Source organism: Somniosus microcephalus, unplaced genomic scaffold (assembly GCF_052327205.1).
Source record: "Somniosus microcephalus isolate GS21.2 unplaced genomic scaffold, FLI_Smic_1.0 unresolved_chr1, whole genome shotgun sequence".
NCBI classification, from domain to species: domain Eukaryota; kingdom Metazoa; phylum Chordata; class Chondrichthyes; order Squaliformes; family Somniosidae; genus Somniosus; species Somniosus microcephalus.
This window is the reverse complement of record NW_028225179.1, coordinates 3,592,219-3,607,556: the sequence shown is the minus strand read 5'-3', so window position 1 is coordinate 3,607,556 and position 15,338 is coordinate 3,592,219. Positions and strand designations below refer to the sequence as shown.

Genomic DNA, 15,338 nt, shown 5'->3' with positions numbered 1-15,338 from the left:
TGTGTACTTCCTCAACATTGTTGATGAGTACTCCTGTTTCCCCTTTGCCTTCCCCTGCCCAGACATGACCAGTACCACGGTCATTAAATGCCTGAACGACCTCTTCGCCTTGTTCGGGTTCCCAAACTATATACATAGTGACCGGGGCTCCTCTTTCATGAGCGAGGAACTCCGTCAGTTCCTACTAGCGACAGGTATTGCAGCAAGTAGGACCACCAGCTACAACCCCCGAGGGAACGGCCAGGTGGAAAGAGAGAACGCAACGGTATGGAAGGCCGTCCTCTTAGCCTTAAAGTCTAAGGGCCTCCCAACCTCCCGCTGGCAGGAAGTCCTCCCGACAGCGCTGCACTCCATCCGGTCACTACTTTGCACTGCCGTTAACGCCACCCCCCATGAACGAATGTTTGTTTTCCCCAGGAAGTCGACTACGGGAACCACTCTACCAACCTGGCTGACCTCTCCGGGGCCCGTCTTGCTGCGAAAGCACGGGAGGGCCCATAAAACAGACCCCCTGGTCGAGAGGGTGAACCTCCTGCACGCCAACCCCCAGTACGCCTACGTGGCTTACCCAGACGGGCGGGAGGACACTGTCTCCTTACGAGACCTCGCACCCTCGGGCACTCCGGAGACACCACCTTTACCCCCCCCCACCACCCCCCCAATTCCAGCCCAGGTAGACGGCATGCCGGAACCCCACGAGCCTTCGCCGACCACGCAGACACCAGCAGTAACACCGGATAATGCAGCACCGCCGCTGCGACGATCGGAGAGGCTTACGAGGCCTCCGGACAGACTGACATACCAGAACTGGTAGTACACTTCACCCCGCCGGACTCAAATCTAAACAAGGGGTGAATGTGGTAAACCACTTTTGTCGTTACACTATAGTTATCACTGTTGTATTGTTATCACCGTTATCACTGTTGTATCACGATACGAGGTCGCCTCTTGTCGCGCTGTTATACCTGGGCTGACCACCTCCGACTCCGCCCATGGCTCCACCTACCTGCCCAGGTATAAAGGTAGTCGACTGGCTGGTATTCCTCCTTGTTGGACCCGATCACCCACGAGGGTGGGCTCTGTTATTTAGTTAATAAAAACCTTTAGTTACGTTCCTAACTCGTCGCTTTTTATTGGACGAATTGATAGGTATATCAACTATTGCCTTGTCCTTTCTCTTTAACTTTCTAGGTTTCCCCTCACCTGAACCCTCCCCCCCCCCCCCCACTATTTAGTTTAAAGCCCTATCTACAGCCCTAGTTATTCGATTCGCCAGGACACTGGTCCCCGCACACTTCAAGTGAAGCCCGTCCCAACGGAACAGCTCCCTCTTTCCCCAGTACTGGTGCCAGTACCCCATGAATTGAAGCCCATTTCTCCCACACCAATCCCTGAGCCACACATTCAACTCCCTGACCTTATTGACCCAATGCCAATTTGCTCGTGGCTCAGGTAGTAATCCAGAAATTATTACCTTTGTGGTTCTGCTTTTTAATTTAGCCCCTAGCTGCTCATACTCCCTCAGTAGAACCTCCTTATTAGTCCTACCTATGTCCTTGGTACCTGTGTGGACCACGACAACTGGATCCTTTCCCTCCCACTCCAAGTTCCTCTCCAGCCCAGAGGAGATGTCCTTAACCCTGGCACTGGGCAGGCAACATAGCTCTCGGCTACAGAGAACAGTATCTATCATCCTAACTATACTGTCCCCTACTACTACTACATTCCTTTTTACTCCCCCAACTTGAATGGCCCCCTGTACCACGGTGCTGTGGTCAGTTTGCTCCTCCTCCCTGCAGTCCCTGCTCTCGTCCACACAGGCTGCAAGAACCTCGTACCTGTTGGACAAGTGCAAGGGCAGAGGCTCCTCCAATGCTACCTTCTGGATCCCCATACCTGCCTCACTCATAGTCACACCCTCCTGGCCCTGACCACGGACCAAATCTGAAGGATTTAACCTAAGGGGTGTGACTGCCTCCTGGAACAAAGTGTCCAGGTAACTTTCTCCCTCCCTGATGTATCGCAGTGTCCGAAGCTCGGACTCCAGCTCATCAACTCTGAGCCAAAGTTCCTCCAGCTGCAGACACTTCTGGTCGCCATGCTTTAGGAAGGATGTGAAGGCCCTTGAGAGGGTGCAGAGGAGATTTACCAGAATGGTTCTGGGAATGGGGAATCTTAGCTACAAGGCCAGGTTGGAGAAGCTGGATTTGTTTTCATTAGGGCAAAGGAGGTTGCGGGGTGATTTGATAAGAGGTGTACAAGATTATGACGGGTTTGGATAGGCTAGACGGGGAAAGGCTGTTCCCACTAGTTGATGGTACAAGGACTAGGGGACATAGATTTAAGGTTTTGGGCAAGAGATACAGGGGGGATGTGAGGAAAAACTTTTTTACACAGCGAGTGGTGAGGACCTGGAGCTCGCTGCCGACGGAAGTGGTGGAAGCGGAGACACTCAATGTTTTCAAGGGGAGACTGGATAGGCACTTGAGGGAAATAAACTTGCAGGGCTACGGGGATAGAGCGGGGTAATGGGACTGACTGGATTGCTCTACAGGAGAGCTGGCACGGACTCGATGGGCCGAATGGCCTCCTTCTGTGCCTCTATGACTCTGTGTGGTTGCTGTGGATCACACTGGGGTCCACCAGCTCCCACATGCTACAGCTGCAACACATCACCTGCCCGGCCATCTCTATTGTATTTTATTTAACTAATTAGGTTTTCAAGTTTTGAAATACCCAATTCTCTATTAATAGTTTTTAATCTAGGTAATAACCTTTGTTTAATTTATTCAATTTAGTTATATGCTTTAGGTCTTTACTGTAACTTAGCCCACAGTCCTAATTTAACCCCAGTTGTTTATATTTTTTACATATCAAGCAGCACCTCTTACCCCCACCTCATCGAATTCCCTCACTCACCCAATTCCCGAGTTACGTACTCTGTAGAAGCCGTACTCCGTAGAACTGGACTCCGTGCTACTTACCTCCCAAACATTTCTCCTTCCACACTCAAAAGGCCGATGAATTTCAGGTCCTGATGAATGGAGTGACTCTCTGAGATCTTGATGTGAAGTTTGGTTTGAGTTTCCCCGTCTGTCAATCCTGCCCTTCTCACAGCCTGTGAAAGGAGTTTACAAAAGCCATCACTGAGAGTCCAGGACAGAAATTGACAACATTCTCTCCTTCTGCTCCCTGGCCCAAGGGGGCCGCTGCACACTCAGCCTCTCAAGATGGCGGCCATTAGGCCGGGCCTGTCACCGGGAGAAAGCCCCGCCGCCGCTGACCCGCTTGGGGCAAACGCGGGACCCGTAGGTTCTTATTCGGGGGCTTGAGGCCTACACCGGGTGTTTATAAAGCCTCCCCGCCAGTTCCATTGCTCCCCTGCGCCCCCCCGCTCCGGAGTCTTCTCTCCGCCTTCATCACCCGACTGGCGGCACAGACTGCGCATGCGCGGGACCCGCCCCTCCCCCACCCCACGCCTGCGCACCAGGCCCCTGCAGCATTGATAGGGCCTATTCTTCCTCGCTGAGCATTCTGGGTAACAACCACCGCCATTGTCTCCGCTGGCTGAGACAATGGGCAACTAGCATAATTTTAGAAAGCGTTAGAAGATGAGATTAAATTGATATGCTGTGGTGAAGGTACTCCCACAGTGCTGTTAGGGAAGAAGTTCCAGGATTTTGATCCAGTGACGATGAAGGATCGGCGATATATTTCCAAGTCAGGATGGTGTGTGACTTGGAGGGGAACTTGCAGCTGGTGGTGTTCCCATGCACCTGCTGCCCTTGTCCTTCTAAGTGGTAGAGGTCGCGGGTTTGGGAAGTGCTGCTGAAGAAGTATTGGCGAGTTGTTGCAGTGCATCTTGTAGATGGTACACACTGCAGCCACAGTGCGCTGGTGGTGCAGCGAGTGAATATTTAAGGTGGTGGATGGGGTGCCAATCAAGTGGGCTGCTTTGTCCTGGATGGTGTCGAGCTTCTTGAGTGTTGTTGGAGCTGCACTCATCCAGGCAAGTGGAGAGTATTCCATCACACTCCTGACTTATGCCTTGTAAATGGTGGAAAGGCTTTGGGGAGTCAGGAGGTGAGACACTTGCCACAGAATACCCAGCCTCTGACCTTTGGAATTCTCTTCCCCAGAGAGCTGTGGAGGCTGGGTCATTGAATGTGTTTAAGGTAGAGATAGACAGATTTTTGAACGATAAGGGAGTCCAGGGTTCTGGGGAGCGGGCAGGGAAGTGGAGTTGAGGCCAAGATCAGATCAGCCATGATCTTATTGAATGGCGGAGCAGGCTCGAGGGGCCAAATGACCTACTCCTGCGTCTTATGTTCTTGTGTCTCTCATCAGCTCCAGCCGCCGCGCTGAGTTGCGGCTGACCCTGCGCGTGTGCCCCATGGCCCCGCCCTCTCCTGCTCCACAGGCACCCGGCCCGCACCGCGCATGCTCAGCACACACCCTGGGCCCCTGTCAATCATCCTCCCCCGTGCCTGCCACGCGGGGCTTTCTTTGTAAAGTCGGTGTTGGTGAAGAGCCGCAATCAGTGAGGGAAAGTGAGTTTTCCCCCAGATCCGATTGACATCAGAGGAGGGGAGAGAATAAAGGGGAATCCAAACCTGAGAGTCCGCGGATCCGGACCCCGAGCGGAGCTTCTTCAGTTTGGCGGAGCGCGTGGTTGAGTTTCTCGGCATCCTCCTCACAGCACACACGCCCACCCAGCTTTGTGTCGTCTGCAAACTTGGAGATATTACATCTAGTTCCCTCGTCCAGATCATTAATATATATTGTGAATAGCTGGGGTCCAAGGACCGATCCCTGCGGTACCCCACTAGTCACTGCTTGCCACTCAGAAAAAGAGCCGTTTATTCCAACTCTTTGCTTCCTGTCTGCCAACCAGTTCTCTATCCAAGTCAATACCTTGCCCCCAGTCCCATGTGCCTTAACTTTACACGCTAATCTCTTACGTGGGACCTTATCGAAAGCCTTCTGAAAGTCCAAATACACCACATCCACTGGTTCTCCCTTATCTATTTTAAAAGTTACATCCTCAAAAAATTACATTGGATTAGTCAAGCACAATTTACCCTTTGTAAATCCATGTTGACTTTGTCCGATCCTGTCACTGTTTTCCAAGTGCTCTGCTATTACATCTTTTATAATGGACTCTAGCATTTTCCCCACTAGCGATGTCAAGCTTACCGGTCTGTAATTCCCCATTTTCTCTCTACCACCTTTTTTGAACAGTGGGGTAACATTAGCTACCCTCCAATCCATGGGTACTGTTCCAGAGTCTATCGAATTTTGGAAGATGACCAGCAATGAATGCATCTACTATTTCTAGGGCCACTTCCTTAAGTACCCTAGGATGTAGATTATCTTCTATGTTTCTATGTAATACTGCGTACAGTTTTGGTGTCCATACTTAAGAAAGGACATACTTGCTCTCGAGTCAGTACAAAGAAGGTTCACTTGGTTAATCCCGGGGATGAGGGGATGGACATATGAGGAGAGGTTTAGTAGATTGGGACTCTACTCATTGGAGTTCAGAAGAATGAGAGGCGATCTTATTGAAACATATAAGATTGTGAAGGGGTTGGATCGGGTGGATGCGGGGAGGATGTTCCTGATGATGGGTGAAACTAGAACTAGGGGGCATAGTCTTAGAATAAGGGGCTGCTCTTTCAAAACTGAGATGAGGAGGAACTACTTCACTCAGAGGGTGGTAGGTCCATGGAATATGCTGCCCCAAAAAGCTGTAGAAGCTCCATCATTACATAAATTTAAAACAGAAATAGACAGTTTCCTAGAAGTAAAGGGAATTAAGGGTTACGGGGAGCGGGCAGGAATTTGAACATGAGTCTAGGTTCGGATCGGTCATGGCCCTGTGGGTAGCGGAGCGGGCCCAGGGGCCGTATAGCCTGATCCTGCTCCTATTTCGTGTGTCTAATTCTGTTAAGATGCAGGAGATGGTTCTGTGATAGTGGATTGGCGGTTAGGATCAGATCAGCCATGATCTTATTGAATGGCGGCGCAGGCTCGAAGGGCCGATTGGCCTACTCCTGCTCCTATTTCTTATGTTCTTATGTATTCAATCTTTCCTTGCAGCTGAAATTCTGTAGTCCTGGCAACATCCTCGTAAATCTCCCGTCTCGAGCACAGTCACATCTTTCCTGCAATGGGGCGAGCAGAACTGCACGCAGCACTCTAGCCGGTGGCCTAACTGGTGTTTTTGTACAGTTCAAGCAGAACCTCCCTGCTCTTACATGATACAGAAAGAGAGAGGCACTGCCCCTTTAAATACCTGGGGGGCACCCATTCCCCTTTAAATGGCCAAGCAATTTTTTGTGTTGAAAAGGGGCCGCAGTCCCCTTTGACTCACCCCACCCACAAACAAATACTCAGAAGAGAGAGAGGGGAGGAAGAATCCTGGTCTTTGTCCCTTTAAAAGTGGCCGCCCACCAAAATGTTCACAGCACCAGGGCTCTTTGTTCTGGATAAAAGTCAAGAGAAAAGGTTCACTTATTTTTAAATGAATGCAGTTGATGAACAGCCTTGCAATAAAGGTAATGCAAAGGAATAAACACTCACACGCTTGTTTTTCTTCCACCTCCTTCTCCTCCCCTTCCCTTTAACAGCTCCTGCAGACAATGAAAGCAGGAAAGCGGCGCACGCAGCCCACCGAGGTCCCGCCTCCCTCCCGCGCCGCCATTGGTTGGAGGACCGTCAGCCCGCCCGGTCCTTCCAGCGTTTTCCGCGCTACTGATTGGCGGGCGCTTCGCGTCAATCACCCCCCCTCCCTCCCTCCGCTTACCCGCTGACGCCAGCACGCAACGCCCAGGGGTTGGTTGGATCGGCACACGCCACCGCAAGGTAAAAAAAAAGACACCCCACACAAATGAGGCTTTAGAGCGGAGGAGGTTGGGGCAATTAATGTGTGTTTTGAATTTGTTTCGGAAATAAATAAAATTTGAAAAGCTTCCCAACGGTGCGAGGCGGACTGCGCATGCGCTCCAGCCAGCCTTTGACTCTCCCACGTGTGCCGAGCCCGGACACGCCCACTTGCCTTCCCCTCCACCAATCACAGCGCGGGAAGGCGCTTCTATCAATCGTCACCTGTCAATTACCCTCCCTTCCCCCCTCGTGGTGTCGATTGACAGCGGTGTCAGCCAATGAGGTGCAGGAAGGGGCGGGACCAGGGCCAGGACTGACAGCAAGCAGGAACTAACTCAATTAAATACCTGCATGCAGCCAAAAAAAAACTTTTATTTAGTCAGCCGAAAAACAGCAAAGCAAATAAGGTTTGCCGAGTCAGCAAAGCCTATTTTAAAGAATTATAGAGCGATACCGGGAGGATCGGTCCTTGGACCCCAGCTATTCACAATATATATTAATGATCTGGGCGAGGGAACTAGATGTAATATCTCCAAGTTTGCAGACGACACAAAGTTGGGTGGGCGTGTGTGCTGTGAGGAGGATGCCGAGAAACTCCAGTATGATTTGGACAGGTTGGGTGATTGGGCAGAAGCATGGCAGATGCAATATAACGTGGATAAATGCGAGGTTATCCACTTTGGTGGCAAAAACAGGAAGGCGGATTATTATCTGAATGGCAATAGATTGGGAGAAGGGGAAGTGCAACGAGACCTGGGTGTCCTTGTGCACCAGTCGCTGAAGGTAAGCATGCAGGTGCAGCAGGTGGTTAAGAAGGCAAATGGTATGTTGGCCTTCGTAGCGAGAGGGTTTGAGTACAGGAACAAGGATGTCTTGCTGCAGTTGTACAGGGCCTTGGTGAGACCACACCTTGAGTATTGTGTGCAGTTTTGGTCGCCTTATCTGAGGAAGGATGTTCTTGCCATGGAGGGAGTGCAGCAAAGATTCACCAGGCTGATACCTGGGATGGCAGGAATGACATATGAGGAGAGATTGGGTCGATTGGGCTTATACTCGCTGGAGTTTAGAAGAATGAGAGGGAATCTCATTGAAACTTATAAAATTCTAACCGGACTGGACAGACTAGATGGAGGAAGGATGTTCCCGATGGTGGGAGAGTCCAGAACCAGGGGTCACAGTCTAAGGATAAGGGGTAAGCCATTTAGGACAAAGATGAGGAGGAATTTCTTCACCCAGAGAGTGGTGAACCTGTGGAATTCTCTACCACAGAAGGCAGTGGAGGCCAATTCATTAAATATATTCAAGAAGGAGTTAGATATATTTCTTAAGGCTAAAGGGATCAAGGGATATGAGGAGAAGGCAGGGCCCGGGTACTGAGTCTGGATGATCAGCCATGATCTCATTGAATGGTGGAGCAGGCTCGAGGGGCCGAATGGCTTACTCCTGCTCCTATATTCTATGTTTCTATACAGTGCAGGAGGAGGCCATTCAGTCCCTTGAGCCTGCTCCGCCATTCAATGAGATCGTGGCTGGTCTGCAGCCTCACTCCATATACCTGCCTTTGGCCCATATCCCTTAATACCTTTGGTTAACAAAAATCTATCAGTCTCCGATTTTAAAATGAACGATTGATCCAGCATCAATTGCCGTTTGCGGAAGAGAGTTCGAAACCTCTACCACCCTTTGTGTGTAGAAGTGTTTCCTAATTTCACTCCTGAAAGGTCTGGCTCTAATTTTTAGACTATGCCCCCAGTCCTAGAATCCCTAACCAGCGGAAATAGTTTCTCTCTATCGCCCCTCTCTATTTCCCCTCAATATCTTGAAAACTTCCATCAGATCACCCCTTAACCTTCTAAAGTCCAGGGAATACAACCCTAGTTTGTGTAATCTCTCCTCATAACTTAACCCTTGAAGTCTTTGAAGGAGCTCTCCAATTAATCCCACTCCCCTCATATCCCTGCAAATTTTTCCCCTTAAAGTATCGATCCAATTCTCTTTTGAAAGTTACTATTGAATCTGCTTCCACCGCCCTTTCAGGCAGCGCATTCCAGATCACAACAACTCGCTGTGTAAAACAATGTTTCCTCATGTCACCTCTGGTTCTTTTACCGATTATCTTCAATCTGTGTCCTCTGGTTACCGACCCTCCTGCCGCTGGAAACAGTTTCTCTTTATTTACTCTATCCAAACCCTTCATGATTTTGAACGCCTCTATTAAATCTCTACTTAACCTTCTGCTCTAAGGATAACAATCCCAGCTTCTTCAGTTTTTCCACATAACTGAAGTCCCTCATCCCTGGAACCATCCTGGTAAATCTCCTCTGCACCCTCTCCAAGGCCTTGACATCCTTCCTAAAGTGTGGTTCCCAGAATTGAACACAATACTCCAGCTGGTGCCTAACCAGTGACTTATAAAGGTTTAAGAACATAAGAAACAGGAGCAGGAGTCGGCCATTTGGCCCTTCGAGCCTGCTCCGCCATTCAATGAGATCATGGCTGATCTTCTGCCTCAACTCCATTCACTGGCCCTATCGCCATATCCCTTGATGCCCTTACTAGTCAGAAATCTATCGACTTCTGTTTTGAATATACCCAATGACTGAGCCTCCACAGCCCTCTGGGGTAGAGAATTCCAAAGATTCACCACCCTCTGTGTGAAGAAATTTCTTCTCACCTCAGTCCTGAATGGCCTACCCTTTATCCTGAGGCTGTGGCCCCTGGTTCTAGACTCCCCAGCCAAGGGAAACATTCTCCCAGCATCCACCCTATCAAGCCCTGTAATAATTTTGTATGCTTCAATGAGATCCCCTCTCATTCTTCTGAATTCAAGAGAATGCAGGCCTAGTTTACTCAATCTCTTCTCATACGACAGTCCCGCCATCCCAGGAATCGATCTCGTGAACCTTCGTTGCACTCCCTCTATGGCAAGTATATCCTTCCTTAGGTAAGGAGACCAAAATTGTACACAGTACTCCAGGTGTGGTCTCACCAAGGCCCTATATAATTGGAGTAAGACTTCTTTACTCCTGTACTCAAATCCTCTTGTAATGAAGGCCAGCATACCATTTGCCTTCCTAATGGCTTGCTGCACCTGCACATTCACTTTCAGTGACTCATGTACAAGGACACCCAGGTCCCTTTGAGCATCTGCATTCCCCAATCTTTCACCATTTTGGAAATACTCTGCCTTTCTGTTTTTTCTACCAAAGTGGATAACATCACATTTATCCACATTATATTCCATCTGCCATGTTCTCGCCCACTCACTGAGCCTGTCGAGATCCCCTTGAAGCCTCTTCACATCCTCTTCACAACTGACACTGCCACCTAGCTTTGTGTCATCAGCAAATTTGGAAATGTTACATTTAGTCCCCTCATCCAAATCATTGATATAGATTGTGAATAGCTGGGGCCCAAGCACCGATCCTTGCGGTACCCCACTAGTCACAGCCTGCCATCCTGAAAAAGGCCCGTTTATCCCTACTCTTTGTTTTCTGTCTGTTAACCAATTCTCAATCCATGCTAGTATATTACCCCCAATTCCATGTGCCCTAATTTTGTTCACCAACCTCTTGTGTGGGACCTTATCAAAGGCCTTCTGAAAATCCAGATACACCACATCTACCGGTTCCCCTTTGTCTATTCCACTAGTTACATCCTCAAAGAACTCCAATAGGTTTGTCAAACAGGATTTCCCTTTCATAAATCCAGGTTGACTCTGCCCAATCTTACTATTAGTTTCTAAGTGCCCAGTTATTGCATCCTATGTAATAGATTCCCGCATTTTCCCAACTACTGATGTGAGGCTAACAGGTCTGTAGTTCCCCCTCTCCCTCCTTTCTTAAATAGCGGGGTTACATTTGCTATCCTCCAATCTGCAGGAACCGTTCCAGAAGCTACAGAATTTTGGAAGATGACAACCAATGCATCCACTATCCCAATGGCCACCTCTTTCAAATCCCTAGGATGTAGGTCATCCGGTCCTTGGGATTTATCGACTTTTAGTCCCGTTAATTTTGCTAGTACTGTTTTATTACAAATAATAATTTCTTTAAGTTCCTCATTCTCGCCACACACTTGGTTTTCTCGTATTTCTGGGAGGTTTTTTGTGTCTTCCTCCATGAAGACAGAAACAAAGTATTTATTTAATTTCTCTGCCATTTCCTCATTCCCCATTATAAATTCTCCCGTCTCTGACTGTAAAGGACCCACATTTACCTTCGCCAGTCTTTTCCTTTTCACATACCTATAGAAGCTTTTACAATCCGTTTTTATATTTTCGCTAGTTTGTGCTCATATTCTATTTTCCCTTTTATCAATTTCTTGGTCCCCCTTTGCTGATTTCTAAAAAGATCCCAATCCTCAGGCTGACCGCTTTTTCTGGCAACTTTATAAGCTTCTTCCTTTGACTTAATACTCACTTTAATTTCTTTTAGCCATGGTTGGATCACTTTTCCTTTTGGGTTTTTATGCCCTAGTGTTTGTTGCAAATTATGCATTATTTCCTTGAATGTTAGCCATTGTGTGTCCACCATCATACCTTTTAGTGTAGTCTCCCAATCTACCATGGCCAACTTGTCCCTCGTACCCTTGTAGTTTCCTCTGTTTAGATTGAAGACCTTAGTTTCAGATTGGACTACATCACTCGACCAGTTCGGGGGCGGCAGCAGAGAGGTGAGGCCAGGATAAAAACCGGCGCGAAGACCGAGACCCGACCAGTTCGGGGGCGGCAGCAGAGAGCAGGGACTGTTGGTAGACTATACAAGCACCTCAGAGCAGCGGCGGCAGGTAGCGAGAGCGGCGGACCTGTGGGAGACTCGGCGGCGGCGGAGAGGTAATAAAAGTGGCAGCGGGGCCAGGAGAGGCATACCAAACTCCAGTCTGCGAGCTCAGAGGGTAGCAGAGAGGTAAAAAGTATTCGGGGTGTGACGTCACCAGGGAGCAGGTAAGTGATTGGTTGGTGAGTATTTCTCTCTTTTCAATACAAGCTTGAATTCTGTGGTGTTAAATTTCTAGGGTCTCTGTGTTGTAGTGAGGACAGTTGGTAAATAAAGCGCCCTAGAGTAGACCTGTAACTGGGGTATTGAATAAATGTTTTAATTAATTAAAGGAGTAATTAGGTAACCACACCTCCCCCCCCCGACCCTGAACACGGGGGCCCCACAAGGATGTGTGCTGAGCCCCCTCCTCTACTCCCTCTTCACCCACGACTGTGTGGCTGTTAATGGTTCCAACACCATCATCAAGTTTGCGGATGACACCACGGTAGTAGGCCAGATCACCAACAACGATGAGTCAGCCTACAGGGAGGAGGTCCAGCATCTCGTGAAGTGGTGCGCCGACAACAACCTGGCCCTTAACACCAAGAAAACAAAGGAAATAATCGTGGACTTCAGGAAGTCCAAAGGCGGAAGTCACACCCCCATCCACATCAATGGGGCGGAGGTGGAAAGGGTGGCCAGCTTTAAGTTCCTCGGAGTCCACATCACGGAAGACCTCTCCTGGTCCCTCAACACCTCCTCTCTGGTGAAGAAGGCCCAGCAGCGCCTATATTTCTTGAGGAGGCTGAAGGGATGTAATCTGTCACCCCCGATCCTCTCTAACTTCTACCGCTGCACTATAGAGAGCATCCTGACAAACTGTATCACGGTATGGTACGGCAGCTGTAGCTCCCATGACCGGAAAGCCCTGCAGCGGGTAGTCAAAACTGCCCAGCGCATTACCGGCACCCGGCTACCGACCATAGAACATATATATCAGAAACGCTGCCTACGGAGGGCACGGGCCATCATCAAAGACCCTACCCACCCCAGCCACAGTCTGTTCGCCCTCCTACCATCTGGAAGACGCTACAGATGCATTCGCACCTGAACGACCAGATTTAGGAACAGCTTCTTTCCCAGGGCTGTCAGCCTACTGAACTCCACAAATAAACACTAAAGCCTGCACATCTGCCGATGCACTTTATTATGGTCATATTTATGCTAATATATATGTACAAATGTATGTTGAAATGTTAAGTGTCCTAATCCAAATTGTACACTCTCGGGAGCCGCAAGCCTACATTTCGTTGTACTGCACTTGTGCACTAACAATGACAATAAAAGTTGATTTTGAGTAAGTCATGGCAGGAGAGCTCAGCCCCGTGTTCTGCTCCTCTTGCTCCATGTGGGAAGTCAGGGACGCTGCCAGTGTCCCTGGCGACCATGTGTGCGGGAAATGCAGCCAGCTGCAGCTACTTGTTGACCGCATTGCGGCGCTTGAGCTGCGGGTGGATGAGTTTTGGAGCATGCGTGATGCTGAGAGGGTCGTGGATAGCACATTTAGCGAGTTGTTCACGCCGCAGGGTAGGGCTGCACAGGCAGAAAGAACTTGGGTGACCATCAGGCGGAGCAACAGAGGCAGACAGGAAGTGCAGGGGCCCCCTGCGGACATCCCCCTTTCAAACAGCTATACCAAGTTGGATACTGTTGAGGGGGATGACTCACCAGGGGAAGGCAGCAGCAGCCAGCTTCCTGGCACCAGGGACGCTTCTGCTGCTCAGGAAGGGAGGAAAAAGAGTGGGAGAGCAATAGTGGTAGGGGATTCTATCGTAAGGGGAACAGATAGGCGTTTCTGTGGCCGCAAACGTGACTCCAGGATGGTTTGTTGCCTCCCTGGGGCCAGGGTCATGGATGTCAGTGAGCGGCTACAGGGCATTCTTAAGGGGGAGGGGGAGCAGGCAGAGGTCGTGGTCCACATTGGGACCAACGACATAGGTAGGAAGGGGGATGAGGTCCTGCATCAAGAATTTAGGGAGCTAGGTAGCAGATTAAAAAACAGGACCTCAAAGGTTGTAATCTCTGGATTACTCCCAGTGCCACGTGCTAGTGAGTATAGGAATAGGAGGATAGAACAGATGAATGCGTGGCTAAAGAGTTGGTGCAGGAGGGAGGGTTTTAGTTTCCTGGATCACTGGGCCTGCTTCTGGGAAAGGTGGGACTTGTACAAGTCGGACGGGTTGCACCTGAACCAGAGCGGGACAAATATCCTTGCGGGGAGGTTTGCTAGCACTGTTGGGGGGGGGATGGGATACAGAGGGGAGCTGAAATAGGGGGTGATGTACTGCCAATTATAGAGAAAAAAACAAGTCAGCTTGGTAGACAGGGCAAATATACAAGGGCAAGGCTGGATGGCATCTATTTTAATGCAAGGAGTCTTGCAAATAAGGTGGATGAACTGAAGGTGTTGATAAACACATGGGAGTATGATATTGTTGCTATCACGGAGACGTGGTTGAGGGAGGGGCAAGACTGGCAGCTCAATATTCTGGGGTACAGAATCTTCAGGCGAGACAGAGGGGGAGGTATAAGAGGAGGGGGTGTCGCAATATTAATTAAGGAGTCAATTACTGCAGTAAGGAGGGATGACATATTAGCAGGTTCCTCTAATGAGGCCATATGGGTAGAGCTTAAAAACAAAAAGGGGGCAAGCACTTTGCTGGGAGTGGACTATAGGCCTCCAAACAGTCAGGGGGAGATAGAGGAACAGATATGTAGGCAAATCTCAGAGAAATGTGCAAATAATAGGGTAATAATAATGGGGGATTTCAACTTCCCCAATATTAACTGGGATAGTCAGAGTGTGAAAGGCACAGAGGGTGTAGAATTCTTAAAGTGCATCCAGGAGAGCTTTTTGAGCCAGCATGTAGAAGGTCCTACAAGAGAGGGGGCGGTACTGGACCTAATTCTAGGGAATGTGGCCGGCCAAGTGGAAGAAGTGCTAGTAGGTGAGCACTTTGGTGACAGTGACCATAATATGGTGAGATTTAAGGTGGTCATGGAAAAGGACAGGGATGGGCCAGAAATAAAGGTTCTAAATTGGGGGAAGGCCGATTTTAATAGGATAAGGCAGGATCTGGCCAAAATGGACTGGGATCAGCTACTTGTAGGAAAATCCGCATCGGAGCAATGGGAGGCTTTCAGAAGGGAGATTGAGATCATACAATGGCAACATGTTCCCGTAAAGGTCAAGGGTGGTTCCAAAAACCACAGGGAACCTTGGATGTCAGGGGATATACGAGAATGGATTAGGAAAAAAAAGGAGGGCTTTTGGCAGATACAAAAGGCTAAAGACGGAGGAAGCCCTAGAGGAGTACAAAAAGTGCAGGGGGATACTTAAAAAAGAAATTAGGAGATCAAGGAGGGGCCATGAAATAACACTGGCGAGCAAAATAAAGGAAAATCCTAAGATGTTTTATAAGTATATTAAGGGTAAGAGGATAACTAGGGAAAAAATAGGGCCCATTAGGGACAAAAGTGGCAATCTGTGCGTGGAGCCGGAAGATGTAGGAGGGGTTCTAAATGAATTTTTTGCATCTGTTTTCACTATGGAGAGGGACGATGTAGACATAGAAATAGGGCGGGGGGACTGTGATATGCTCGAACACATTAACATCGAGAGGGAGGAGG

General features: G+C 49.2%; 1 long non-coding RNA gene across 1 annotated transcript in view; it reads right to left on the bottom strand.

The window, feature by feature from the left end:
• Positions 1–6,658, bottom strand: part of LOC147093198 (uncharacterized) — a 369,734-nt gene extending 363,076 nt beyond the window's left edge. Inside the window, exons 1-2 of the long non-coding RNA XR_015074618.1 lie at positions 4,614–6,658; positions 2,985–3,118 (exon numbers count right to left, since the gene is read on the bottom strand). This is a non-coding gene — a long non-coding RNA (uncharacterized LOC147093198). The remainder of the gene's footprint in view (positions 1–2,984; positions 3,119–4,613) is intronic.
• Positions 6,659–15,338: the final 8,680 nt, after the last annotated feature.